Raw genomic sequence first — 12,547 nt, 5'->3', positions numbered from 1 at the left:
ACATACACATACAATCAAGCACTCAAAAAGAAAAAAAAAAAAAAAAAAAAACTCACACACATGTGTGAGAGCACCCACTAACACACACACACACCTCTCACCCCTTGCCTTTTCCAGGGCTCTGGCTCCCTCCCTGCCTCTCTTTCTGGCTCTTTCTCTTTCAACAGAGCCAGTTAATTACACCCTACTGCTGCAGGCAGCTTCAAACCACCACTAATTTAGAGTTCCATTACAGTAAACTGTTCCACATGTGCATCCAGGGCCCAGGCAGGCTCGGGTGGCCACGTTTCAGGAAGGAGCAGCCGCCGATAGGCACCCACCCCCATCCTGCCAACACAGCCATGCTGCCATCTTTCTTTTTCCTTCTCCTTCTCCTTATTCCTTGCTTTCTTTCTCCTTTTCAGTCTATTCCTCATCCAAACTACCTTTGATTTTTTCCCTCTTTTCTGACCCACCCCACGTCTCCTCTCTATAATCATGTCCTTATACCTAATCCTCTCCTCCACCTCCCCCCCCCCCCCCACCCCCCCACCCGCACCTCATCTCCATCCCTCTACTGCTTATACAACTTGTACCATGACCCTGTGTGGCGGTTCCACTGTGTGGCTAACACACAAAAACATCACTAAAGATTTCACAGTGGGCCTAATGGGAGAAGAGCTACAGACTGGAAAAACAAAACTGCCAGCAACACACAGGCTCATAATGTGCATGTGCATGTATGCATGTGTGTTACGAGTACGGTACTTGGCCAGCGTTTGGCCCGTTTGGGTATCTGCCTCATGAACTCAAAGCAGGCCTCATAAAGGCAGTACGATCTGTCTGTGAGTGCTTGGAGAAGAGAGAGGGAGAAAGAGAAAAAGGAAGATGTGAGGGGAAGATTCATGGCAGAGAGTATGACTGTATGCATGTGACTTTTGTATTCCCACAGGAAGAATCAACTGTATATTAATCAATATACTAATCCAGTATTGTAGCCCACAAATGTGCAGCCCACTCGGAGAATCTCACCGTTGCACAATAAACCGCAATGCCACTGTACATTCATTCACATGCCATAGAAAGAAAGAGACAAACAAAGAAAGAAAGAACTAAAGAGCACAGAGACACAGCCTTTTAAAATAGAACCCAGTAACTTTACTCTCCCCAAACACAATAATGAATTAATAAAAGAGTTGGCGCCAGTGTTTTTTAATGAGTCACATCAGCCCAGCAGCTTTTTACAGAGCCATTTATGTTTTATGTTGGGTCCTGTGGTAGGCTCACTTCGCCAGCCCGTCTGGGGCTATAAGGGGATAAGGGGAATTTGGAGTGACCTCATCCCCTGTTAGCCAGGGCCAAATGGGCATAGAGGGCCTCCCCACTTCCCCTGAGCCTGGGGGGCACACAGGAGGCAGCAGGCGGCCAGGCAGGCGAGGAGCACCAGGGCCAGCTATGGGTGGGTTCAGGGCTGCTGCTGGGACTTTCCATCATTGCCTAAGACGTGCACTGTAGCGGGTTTAAATTTACTTTGGTTGTTTCTGTAAATAGTGGAGTGTCAGACCTCACAGTAGTTCATCATGTTAAAGCAGACTCATTGGTTACACTTGAGATAACCCATTGATTTTATCAGGACAAAACGCCGTGTAGCAAATGAAATGAAATCAATCAAGCTGGCAATTTGGAGACAGCGCCACAAGACGGGGCACGCTTAAGAGAGAATAGGATTCTCTTGTTTGCTGAAGAGTTTGGATTTCAACAAAAAGACGGAGCAGAATGGAGAATCAAGCAAGAGTAAAAAAAGACAGAGAGAGAGAGAAGAGAGAGAGAGAGAGGGAGAGCGCAGTTCCCACAGATTGAATGTCTGTCAAACAAAGGGTATCAAATCCTCTGTGAGCAAAACAACAATTGTGCCTTAACCGTTGTGACGGAGCGAGGCCCCTCAGGCAATAAGAACTGCAGTCAAACATAACAAATAAATCACGGCATCTCAGGAAGTTCTGCACCACACAACCAAGAAAGGCAGCTGTTTTTTTTAGTCAGCAGAAGAAACCACAGGTGATTACTCGGCGTATATGAGCAGGATTCTGGGTGCCATGGCTGCTCCAGTTTGTTTACTGGAGGATGTTTCTTATTCCAGTCAAGAAAAAGAACAAAAAAAAAATGTTTTACAGTAATTGTGTGCAATGTTATATTGAGTTATATTTGTGTGTTTATTTGGATATTTGCCTTTGAAGTTGCATTTTTGAGGCTTTTCTCTTCGCTCTCTGACTCAAGCGGAGACTACTTTTTGTTTTACACTTTCCTGCCATCTGCGATTGCGTGAGTTCACAGGTTTTCTTTGGGTTTCCTGAACTCTCCAAAAGGCCACAATGTGCAATTTTAAGAAATTTTCTGCAAGGTAAAATAAAAATATGTGTCAATCAGCCAGGGCGAGAGCAGCAAGTCAAAACTTTTACTGGAAGGACTGAATTGTAAATTCACAGCCTCAAGATAAATGAACAGTACCATGTATCCTGGCAGGAAAGCTTGGCAGAATCACAGAGCCCTCTCACTCTTTTTCCACCTCTGACTTGCCCACTCCTGTTCATTTTTTGACAGAAAACTGAGCATGTCTTCGAGGCACAGTCTTCCAATTGTCAACAGCAGAAAGTGATTTATGTTCGGCAACTTTGTAAAGGAAATTGTTTGAAGCAGAGAGGGTTATGTTTAAGTTTTGGGTCGTGGGTGAAGTCACACTACCACATCAGTAAAACAATGATTTTACAGTCCATGTGTCCTCACTGAGTTGACAGACTGGCTTTCTAACTGCTTGGAGCAAAATGAATATTTAGCGTTGTCATCGCTGCTTAATATGCCCATATACTACCATCAGAAAACAGTTTATGTACTCAGAACTGTCACAGACAAATTAAAATGTTCAGAACAGAATCACAGGAGCGTTATCTGATCTTGGCGTCAGCAGCATTTTGGCTGTGAAAACAATATCCTTAACACTTTATTATCTGATGCAAAGCTGACAGCTCCCAGCCTTTCAACAAGTGCCTGGCTAATGGCTCTGAGACAGACACCCAGTGACAGACAGTCCAGTGTCTCCAAACAAACCTGCATTCCTTCACCTCAAACTTGTTTGACATCTGCCTGCTCTTGGTATCACACAAACACGTATTTGCTTACAGCAACAACGCAAAGTAGCACCTCTGAGTAATCATTTGTCAGTTAAAGAAGTATTGTTTTTCAGGATTTCCACAAGGGAGTGTCATTATGCAATCCTTGTTTTTTTTTACCTATAAATTATCGAACATTAATCCCTTAATCTCTTTTTTTGTTCTCACTCTCTCTTTTTTTTGTTTAAACATAATGTCACAAAACAGGCTGTGTTGACTTGCAGTGGTGGAGAAGAGTATGGAAAGAGTGAGAACTCACAGTCAGACATAAAACACTTTGTGACATGATGAAGTCATCCTGACAGCTTGCTGTTTCCATGATGTGGTAGAGCTCTTTGGAGTACTCAACATGGAGACTCCAGCAGTGGGTCCAGCAAAACAAGAAAACACACCACAACAGGAAAAGGCAAAGACAGACGATGAGAGAAGTTTTGAGAAATGAGGAGGGTCAGAGAGACAGGAAATAAAGCAACACGAAGAAAGTTCAATGAGGCAAGAGTATGATGGCTACTCCAGATTTGAAGGGTAAAGATGGCGCAATAACACGTCTCATTTTGTAATTACTAAGAGAGGATTAATACAGGTATGCTATGGAGGCGTTTCTCTTCCTCAACTCGGAGAGAAAACAATCCTTTCTCTGTATAAAAGAGATGCGTAATGGATGGGTTTCACCACCACCACTGATTTTCGCCCGAGGTATCAAAGCAATACTCAGACACGAGCAGGCCCAAACACACACATGCAAGTACAAAATGCAAAACACACATTCACGGAAGTTTAACGTTGTGCCAAAAGATCTTCTAATGAGGGCTCAGAGGCAGGCTGAAAATGTAAATCCTCACAATCAGAGCGGCACACCTGCAAAAATAGACATAGGAAATGGTGCGCAGATAGTTTCCTTGTTAATTATAGTATGGTGGCGGAAAGCTCCTTGAAATCCCCCAAAACCACCTGTGTAACCCCTCCCTACCACTTGGCCTTAATTGCTATAGAAATTCCAGAAAAAGACAGGTATCAGCAACTCCTAGATTTACTGCTCAAAGTCATGCCACGAAGAAGGACTGTTGGCAGATTTTGCAATACAGAAGCTTTTATGTGTCAACTGTTGTTTCAGTGGTTTCCACAAAACCTCATCTTCTCACCTACAACTGAAAATTATAATCACATAGTGCATCAGATGTTGTTATTATGTTAAAAACACACTGTACAAAAGTTTTATGTGTTGGATGTTTTAATACTTTAATAGTTTTACTTTAATAAATGTAACAAAGGAAAAACTAATTATCATCATTGGTGTTTCTCCTTCTTTAATTCATTTTCTGATGACATTAGACTTTTGATCCATGCCAGATATGTCTTAACTTCAAGGTACATATGACTGACAAACTACCATTAATCACACTGTTTCAATAAAAGAGAAATTCATATTTTATGATTTTGTTCCAAAGTAGTTATTTCCATGGAAATACAGTACATTTTGCCAGTATTTAATTGCTGATCTGTACTGATAGACAATAACAGTGTAACAGCTTTAATGTGTGAATATTCCCAACAACAAGAATGGGATCATGTTTTTGGTGAGTCAGATAAAGCTGAAAAACACCACACTTATGATCACAAGTACAGTAATCATGAGTAATGACATATTAATGAGCCATCTGGAGTCTATAACAACAAGCACAAATAATAAGTGATTCCAAGCTGTCACAGAAGACAAGCACAAGGCTGTGACTGGACACCATGAAGGTAAAGCTGCTCAGTATGGACAGCCTGTCCTCGAAAAAAAAAAAAAAAAAAGAACCATGGGTGGTGCTCTGGAGGAGGAGAGCGCGGTGATATTACTCTGCCTTGGAGATGAGCTCCCTTTTTCTCCTACTCCAGATGTCACAGTCTGTATCTGAGTCAAACAGATACACCAGATGACAGAGGATGGTGACACAGATATCACCGGCCTTCAGCAGACACCTTTCACTAGGCCACGTGGGTGTTTTTTCATTCCACTTCAATCAAACTATCACTCAGTCCTCACACTTATGTCAGGTCCACCAGGGGAAATAAGCGGTGGACAGCAGGTGCAAAGCAAAGGCAGTCCAGCTGCGGCGGTTTACCTACTGACCAGTCACTGCTGAAGCAATAAACCAAAGCTACACTGCGGGGACAAGGACACATGAAACAAGTGAAAACATGCTGTGACATCAGGTGCTGGATCTTTATCTGATATCTAAATCATGCAGCACTAAATGCACTGTGTTACACATGGCTGTAACAAGTGGAACCTGTTAACCTAGCACATATGCCAGCATCAATAAATAATCTTCAGTGACAAGCTGCTAACTATGAGAACACAATGAATAAACGTCCATGTAAACTAAAAAGAGCAGAGTTACAGACACACCTCAGTCCACAGGAATTAGCCTCTGCTGTTTAAAACGGGGGAAAACAATGCTTCTCTTTTCCAAGTGTTCATATGTTGGTTATAAAAAAACAAAAAAACAAAAAAAAAAACAGGTCAAGGACTGGTGACTCCTCCGGTGAATACACACTCATAGACATCAAACACATGCAAGCGTGTACACACTAACTCACGCACATATGCTAATAATAAAGAGCTCCACAGGCGCTGGGTAACACTTGAAACACTCACTAATAAGCACATATGCGCACACAGGCACACACACATGCTCGACTATGTTTTCATATAAACTCAAGTGTCACTCTCACTTTAATAACACGTAACGAAGCAGACATACTATAGCGCGGCATGCAAACAAACATGTGTGTTGGGATGTTTTAGTGTTTACACATGAAAATCTGGTCGGCTTTCGGTAAAGCGATGATTAATTGTCTCAGAGGCTCTCAAGTGTCTTGCACACTCACTCTCTGTCTTCAATTAAAACTGTCGACCCATTCCCAAAAAATGCAGCCTCTCTCTTTCTCTCTCTGTTAACAAAGGGAGAATGAGGAAAAGGAAGACAAACAATGACTTAAGTTACTGATTCTAAACTTCTTTTTTTTTTAAGCGTAACTTACTCACCAGCTCCGGTGTCAGTGAGGCAGACGGAGAGATGAATTGCTTGACGGGAGGGTCTGATGAGCGGAGCTAGCCAGGGAAAAAAGGAGAAAAGACGTGTGTACGTTCATCAGAGAGTCCTTCTGACAGCAAAGACAGAGTAGCAGCGAGCCTCTCTCTCTCTCTCTCTCTCTCTCTCTCTCCCCCTCACTCCCCCTCTCACACTCCTCCTCCTCCTCCTCTCTCTCAGTCTCTACCTCTTAAAATCACTCTTTCACTCCCCAAACACAGGCACACACTCACTCTCTCACTCAATAAGAAATAATTATACTCTCTGATTCATAAAGCCTTCCTTTGTCACGTGACCCAACACTTCAAATATACAGCACATTTTTTCACAAGCCACAAAATGCCTGGAGGGAAGAAATAGGCCCAGAGAGCTTAAGTTTCTGTTTTTAATTCTCTCTCCCTTCTTTGTCTCTCGGGTGAATTCTTTTTCTCTCCTTCATCTCCTTGGCTAAAGAGTCGATTTACCTACAAACTGTTTGTGAAAGTCGAAATGCGGAGCCATGTCGTGATCTCAGATCATTCGTGTTTAATCAATAAATGCCGTTCAATAGGAGAGGATGTTATAGTATCCTGAACAACACAGATCATCCACTTTATGATGTTTTGATTTAACACAGACGCTGTTTTAATGGCGAGCCAATAGGTTTCCTCCTCCAAGAAGTAGTTTCACCTCGTCATTTATTCCCAGTGTGATCAATTTATGGAACGATTGTAATGGGCCTGTCTGCTCAGTACAGGCATGTGTTGTATGTGGTGTTTATGTGTAACTCATATTTTGTGTTTGGCACTATGTTTTATTGCTTTCAATGTTTCTGTGACAATCTTCCCAGAGCAGACTTAATAAATCACTAGTATTTATTACCATTAACACTATACTGATACTGTAAGCAAGTACGGTGACCCTTTTGGAACTAAATGAGGAAGTGAACACAAGTAGGTTCTTGGTAAGTACACAAAGAAAGCTGACACAATGTCTAAAATATTCTGCACTTATTGAGGATAAATGAAAACCAGAATTTGGCATTCAAAGCTGGAATCAAACATTTTTTGGGATACACATCTGTCAACATCCTGCAAAACGTTATGCAGTTGGAAATTTTTTTTTTTTTTTTCAAAAATCAGAGAAACTGAAGGTTTCTGTATGTAAATCACTTCAGTTCCTAAAGTGAAACTAGTGGTGGCACATCAGCTGCAGGGAAGTCCCGTGTGAGATGGCAGAGTTGCGCAGCGGCAGCAGCGGCAGCAGCGACAGATTTGGGTGTGCCCCTGAACGTGCCCCTCTCTCCATATGAGATCATGTGTTTCAGATCTGTGTTTATGTGTTTGTGGTTCTGGGCGTGTGCCCTGTTTTTCTGAATGTAATGTTTCTCAAGTTGTTTTGGTTATGAGGAGCACCTCAAACCTCAGAACTGGGAGGAGAAGGCACACCTCAACTGGCACCTCAACGGGCACTTTTTCCTTCAGCAGAGCATAGGTCAACTTCCCTTTTGTCAAGAAAAAAAACAACAACAAGTCAATGTAAACACATGCATGCTTCTAAAATAAGAAACATCTAGCCTAACTCGATTCTTAACCAAGTGCAGCAAGCTTTTTCAAAATAACCAACTTATACATGCACTACTTATTTCCAAAACTTCACTTAAAACAATGCCCTTCAGGCATATTGGCCATGCATCACTTCACGCTCTCCTAAATCTCACAGTCTGAAGCAGAATCTCCAACCAATGCAACATGTGGAACTATTCTTTTAGTGTTCTCAGATACCTAAAGACTTGATATACATATATATATGTTTGTAAATCATACTAACAGGTCTGATACTGACAGAAATCATATCCTCAAAGACACTGAACCTAATATGCCTCCAGAATAAAGTCAAAAAAAACAAAACAACCGTGCCACCTAGCCTTGCTCTCATCATTCCTACACGCTTCCGATCTTTACAGCCACACATGGTCTGCGGTAGCCTACTGAAATGTTCTCTCATACATTTTTTTTGAGGTGGATTTGCCAGTACATAATCAGAGTAAATGGATGGATAAGCAGTAAGAGGCGCTGTTGCCTTTTTGCAGAAACCTTATATTCAGAAAGCACAGATCTAAGCCATACTGCAAAAGGGCCCTTCAGCTGATCCTTATCTCGTTTACATTTGATTTATGTGTTGCTTATGAGGCCGCTAAGGCTAATCGAAATCCCTTAACTGTTTACATAGCAGTACTAAATCAGCAATTGTGTAATGTGAAACAAGAAGGTAAATACAGCCATAGGACACGGTGGAACTAAGTCTGTGTTAGCCATAAAGATGATGTGAAGTGTTAAGTGTGAATTTCTACTCATCAGGCTGACTGAGACCATGAAGATAGTTGTGTGTGTGTGTCAGCGCTCAGTGTATGCTGTGCTCCTTATTAAATTATGACAGTGAGCTTGAGCAAGGGGAGGGGTGTGTGGTTGTGTGTGTACGTGTGCTTTGCATATGTGTGTGCGTTCTTGCAGCACGCACGTCCGCGCTCACGAATATGTGTGTGTCTGTTTGCGTCTGTGTGCATGGATGAGTGTGTGTAGGCAGTAGCAGCGAGAGGGTCAGAGGTTACTAGTGTTTGTGTTTCAGTGTCAGTGAAGTGTGCTCCAGGCAGAGATTTATGATCATTGTGTCTGGGAGGCTGCAGAGTGGGGGATAATGAAGATAGATCAGGGTGCTATCTCTCTCTCCGGGCACCACTGGAAACATGGCCTATGGCCCCCCAACGTACTCGTATCATTAACTTCAGCCTGTGACATCATAACGCGCTGCCCTGACATCAATCCTAACACAGTGTGTGCTCTGACAAAAAGTCAAACGCACACAGGCAATTCCTCACAGGAAGTCATCCGGCAAACACAGGCATTGTTCAGTGTGTTGCTTTGCAGCTTCTCTGGGTGTGTTTATGAAGATATGAAATATTCATAGAAACATCGTACTCAGTCGTGTGTTTCCACTTTAGATTCAACGTATTTGCATTCACGGAGCAACGGAGTAGAGGCCCGGGGCTCGCTGGCAGAGGAAAAGGAGCAGAGGCAGAGGAGGAAAGAAGGAATGGGGGATGATGGAGGGAGCAAGAGAGGGAGGAAGTGAGGTCAGAGGGGTTAAAGAGAGAAGGGGAGAGGGGGAGGAAAGAGGGCCGCTGGTACAGGGAATGTGAGAGAAAGGGGTGTGAAATAGAAAGAGGGGAGGGGAAGAAAACTAGGGGGTGAGATGGAGCGAGGGATGGATTGTAGAAGAAGAAGGAGAAGGGGGGGTGGGAAGGTGATGGGATTGGTGGTGGGGAGGTGAGAAGGGGCGCAGGGTGCTGGTGCCTGTGGTGGCAGGTTTTAATCAGTAACAAGATGCCTGTAATGAGATCACTATTTCCCCACATTCAGATTGATGTCATGTGAAGTTTGGTGCCGCACTGAGACAGGCAGGGGACGCAGGGCGAGCGCACACACCCCGCTCAGGAGTCGTTTGTGCGGACACACACACACACACACACACATACAAATATACACTTGCTTGCACTTTCTTGGTTACAGACTTAAACACACATCCTGTGAAATGAAGGAGCTCATTCATCCCGCCTGGCAAACTGCGCTCATTTAGAGTCCAACCGCCTTGAAGTAAAAACATACTCAGAGGAATACTACTCACAGGAAAATGAGTTACTCATGGCAAAGGAGAGATGTATGTGTTAGGGACCGAAGGGCATATACCACTATGTACTCCTCTAACAAAAACAAATGAGCACAAAGCTTGGAAGAGAGTGAAAGAGCCAAAAGTTTTTTTTCACTGCATTAAGGGAAAAAGAGAAGGGGAGAGAGAGAGAGAGAGGGAGAGGGAGAGAGAGAGAGAGAGTGAGAGAGTGAGAGAGAGAGAGAGAGAGAGAGAGAGAGAGAGAGAGAGAGAGAGAGAGAGTGAGTGAGAGGAGGAGGAGAAAATACAAAAAGGGAGTGTGTGTGCTTTCTGTGCATTTTTTGGGGTGCATTCAGAGGTTGTCGACACAGCTACCAGCGTGTGTGCCAGCGCATGAGTGCTCTGCCTATTCCCCAACATGTGTGTCCAATGAAAGGTGAACGGCTCTCCTGTCTATACTTTCCTCAAAAATCAGCCATGATGTCACCATGAACCCATCTTGAACCCACCTCTGTCAAAAAGCATTACTCCAGCCCTCCCTCTCTCTCTCTCTGCCTCTTTTTCTGTTCCACCTCTCCCTCCTTCACGCTCCGTTCCTGCCTCTCGAATTCTTCTCTGAGCTCCCATTCTTTTTCTTTCCTATTTTTCATATTTCTGTATTCTTCAACATTTCCCTTCTGCCGTCCATGTCTCATTTCTCTCTCTCCCTCCTCTCTCACTGAAGCACACACACTTTTTTTTTTGTTCTTTTGGCAAGCATGGTCTAATTGAATCACCAAAAAGCACAGCACTTTGCCAAAAATGCCAGGATGTTTTGATTATCATAAACTTTGTTTAAGCTGTGGTTTTACAAAAAAAAATGCTCCGAGTGCATGAAAGGAAGCCAAAAAAATAAAAGCAGAAAAAATGAGGAATAGGGAAGAATGCAAATGAAAGAGGGGAGAGGGAAAGAGAGAGAACACTGGGGAAGAGAGGGGTGGTGGGGGCAGCGAGAAGGCAGCCAGAGAGCCACATATGGAAGTGATTCTGTAATTACTGCAAATCTGTGAGCTCAAAAGGAAAGGTCTTCTTTTCCATGCCTCCTTCCCTGCACATAAAACTGCCCTTGTGAGAAAGCTGGGCACTAAATACTGTGCAGGAAACAGGAAAAAAACACAGTTTTCATTTGCTTTTGCTTTTTTGACATGTGAGGTTAGTATATAAATATGTATATGGTATATGTTTACTAAGTCGAGTTTAAATACGGGTCTGGCTTTTGCAATTTTCCTGCACAGATGAAGAGAAAACCGCTGCAGATCATGAGGCTAATTCCACACAGTCCACTACTGGAAATTTTTCTGCATTCTTTGCTCATTTGCTTTGGTTTCCTGAGCTTAATCAACCGTCCTGGAAGCTAATCTAAAACAAACCGGGGAGGTTCAGCCTGGAATAAACTCAAAAGTCTCTCATTAGCCACACACCTAACTGGCATCGTTCACATAAAGCACACAGTCAACAAGGTGTGTGAGGGAGGGGGCGGTTAGGGGATGGGTGACTGACAGACAGACGGCGATGAAGACTGTCTTTTGAGCCTCAGGCACAGCACTGCTTTGCAGGTGTGTATGTTGGCAGCGACTTCTGTTCTGCTCAGTCCACAAACAGTTCGAGCAGCCTGTAATTATCTCGTGCCCTGCCATAACGTGTTCTCATGATGAGTGCGTGAGTCTGACACAAGCACAACCACACACACACACACACATACACACACACGCATATAAATTACAGTAAACACACACCCGGATTGACGCAACTTGAGCTACGTTTATTCTTAGACACATCCAATTAATCACGGCATGGGAGATGATTTATGTAAAGTACACAATCCTACCTTCCTCGTCTAGCCTCGGCTTCAAGAGCGAAGCGCATTCCCCAGAAGTTTGAAACATTAAGAGAGTTGACTGACAAGCGCACCGAAGTTTTGCTGTGAGGAGGAGACAGAGCAAAGTCACGGCCAGTCTTCGGAGAGATCCTCCGCTATGACAGCACAGCAGCTTGCAAGGAGCACGCCGTTTGGTTTTACGCCTCAGAGATCATTTCAGTCATTTGTCAGATTACCCTCGTTTGTTGCCAATCCGTCACTGTGTCCCGGCGGCTCAGGGGCGTTGATGGGAGCTACCGAGTGCGCAGATTCCTGGCACTGTGGCTCCCCCCAGCGGCGTAAAGGAGGACCGCAGCAGACATGCTGTCAAAGAGATGGAAACCACAAATAAACAAACAAAAATGTTAGCAAGAAAAAAACAAAATAATTAACTCTCGGTATGACTCGGTGTTTAGTTATGAGTAAATAAGCTGCTCTATTTTCCTGTGACTAAATCTAATTAGAGCGATTTTTTTTGACTTGTCATAGAAGGGAAAGCACAGCTGTTATTGATAACATTAACGATGGCTCTGAACTATTCAAGTTTCCCAGTAAGTGAGCCAGCATGCACAATACAGCTAAATGGGAAATTCAGCCATCACTCAGTTTTATTTACATGAAAAAGGCCCCGTCATAATGATAATCTTATTATCATTGTCTATTAATCATATCAGCTAATCAATTCGAAAATATCTTTATTGTGCTTCACACATGAGACACAGTAATCATAAGATATGGGAAGTAAAAGGATATTGGAGTCACTAAAGCGACAGACAGAC

General features: G+C 43.3%; 1 protein-coding gene across 5 annotated transcripts in view; it reads right to left on the bottom strand.

Moving 5' to 3' along the window:
- rarga (retinoic acid receptor gamma a) overlaps nt 1–12,547 on the bottom strand; it is a 56,554-nt gene that overhangs the window by 31,140 nt on the left and 12,867 nt on the right. The window contains exons 2-4 of one of the 5 annotated variants that reach the window (XM_044352823.1): nt 11,966–12,092; nt 11,739–11,831; nt 6,181–6,246 (exon numbers count right to left, since the gene is read on the bottom strand). The gene's annotated coding sequence lies outside the window, so the exon portion shown is untranslated. Of the gene's footprint in view, nt 1–6,180; nt 6,247–11,738; nt 12,093–12,547 lie in introns of all 5 variants that reach the window. The other 4 variants (XM_044352824.1, XM_044352826.1, XM_044352828.1 and 1 more) reach the window with 4 other exon arrangements.

The sequence above is a fragment of the Thunnus albacares genome, chromosome 5 (genome assembly GCF_914725855.1).
Source record: "Thunnus albacares chromosome 5, fThuAlb1.1, whole genome shotgun sequence".
Taxonomy (NCBI): Eukaryota; Metazoa; Chordata; class Actinopteri; order Scombriformes; family Scombridae; genus Thunnus; species Thunnus albacares.
This window is presented reverse-complemented; position numbering and strand designations above follow the sequence as displayed.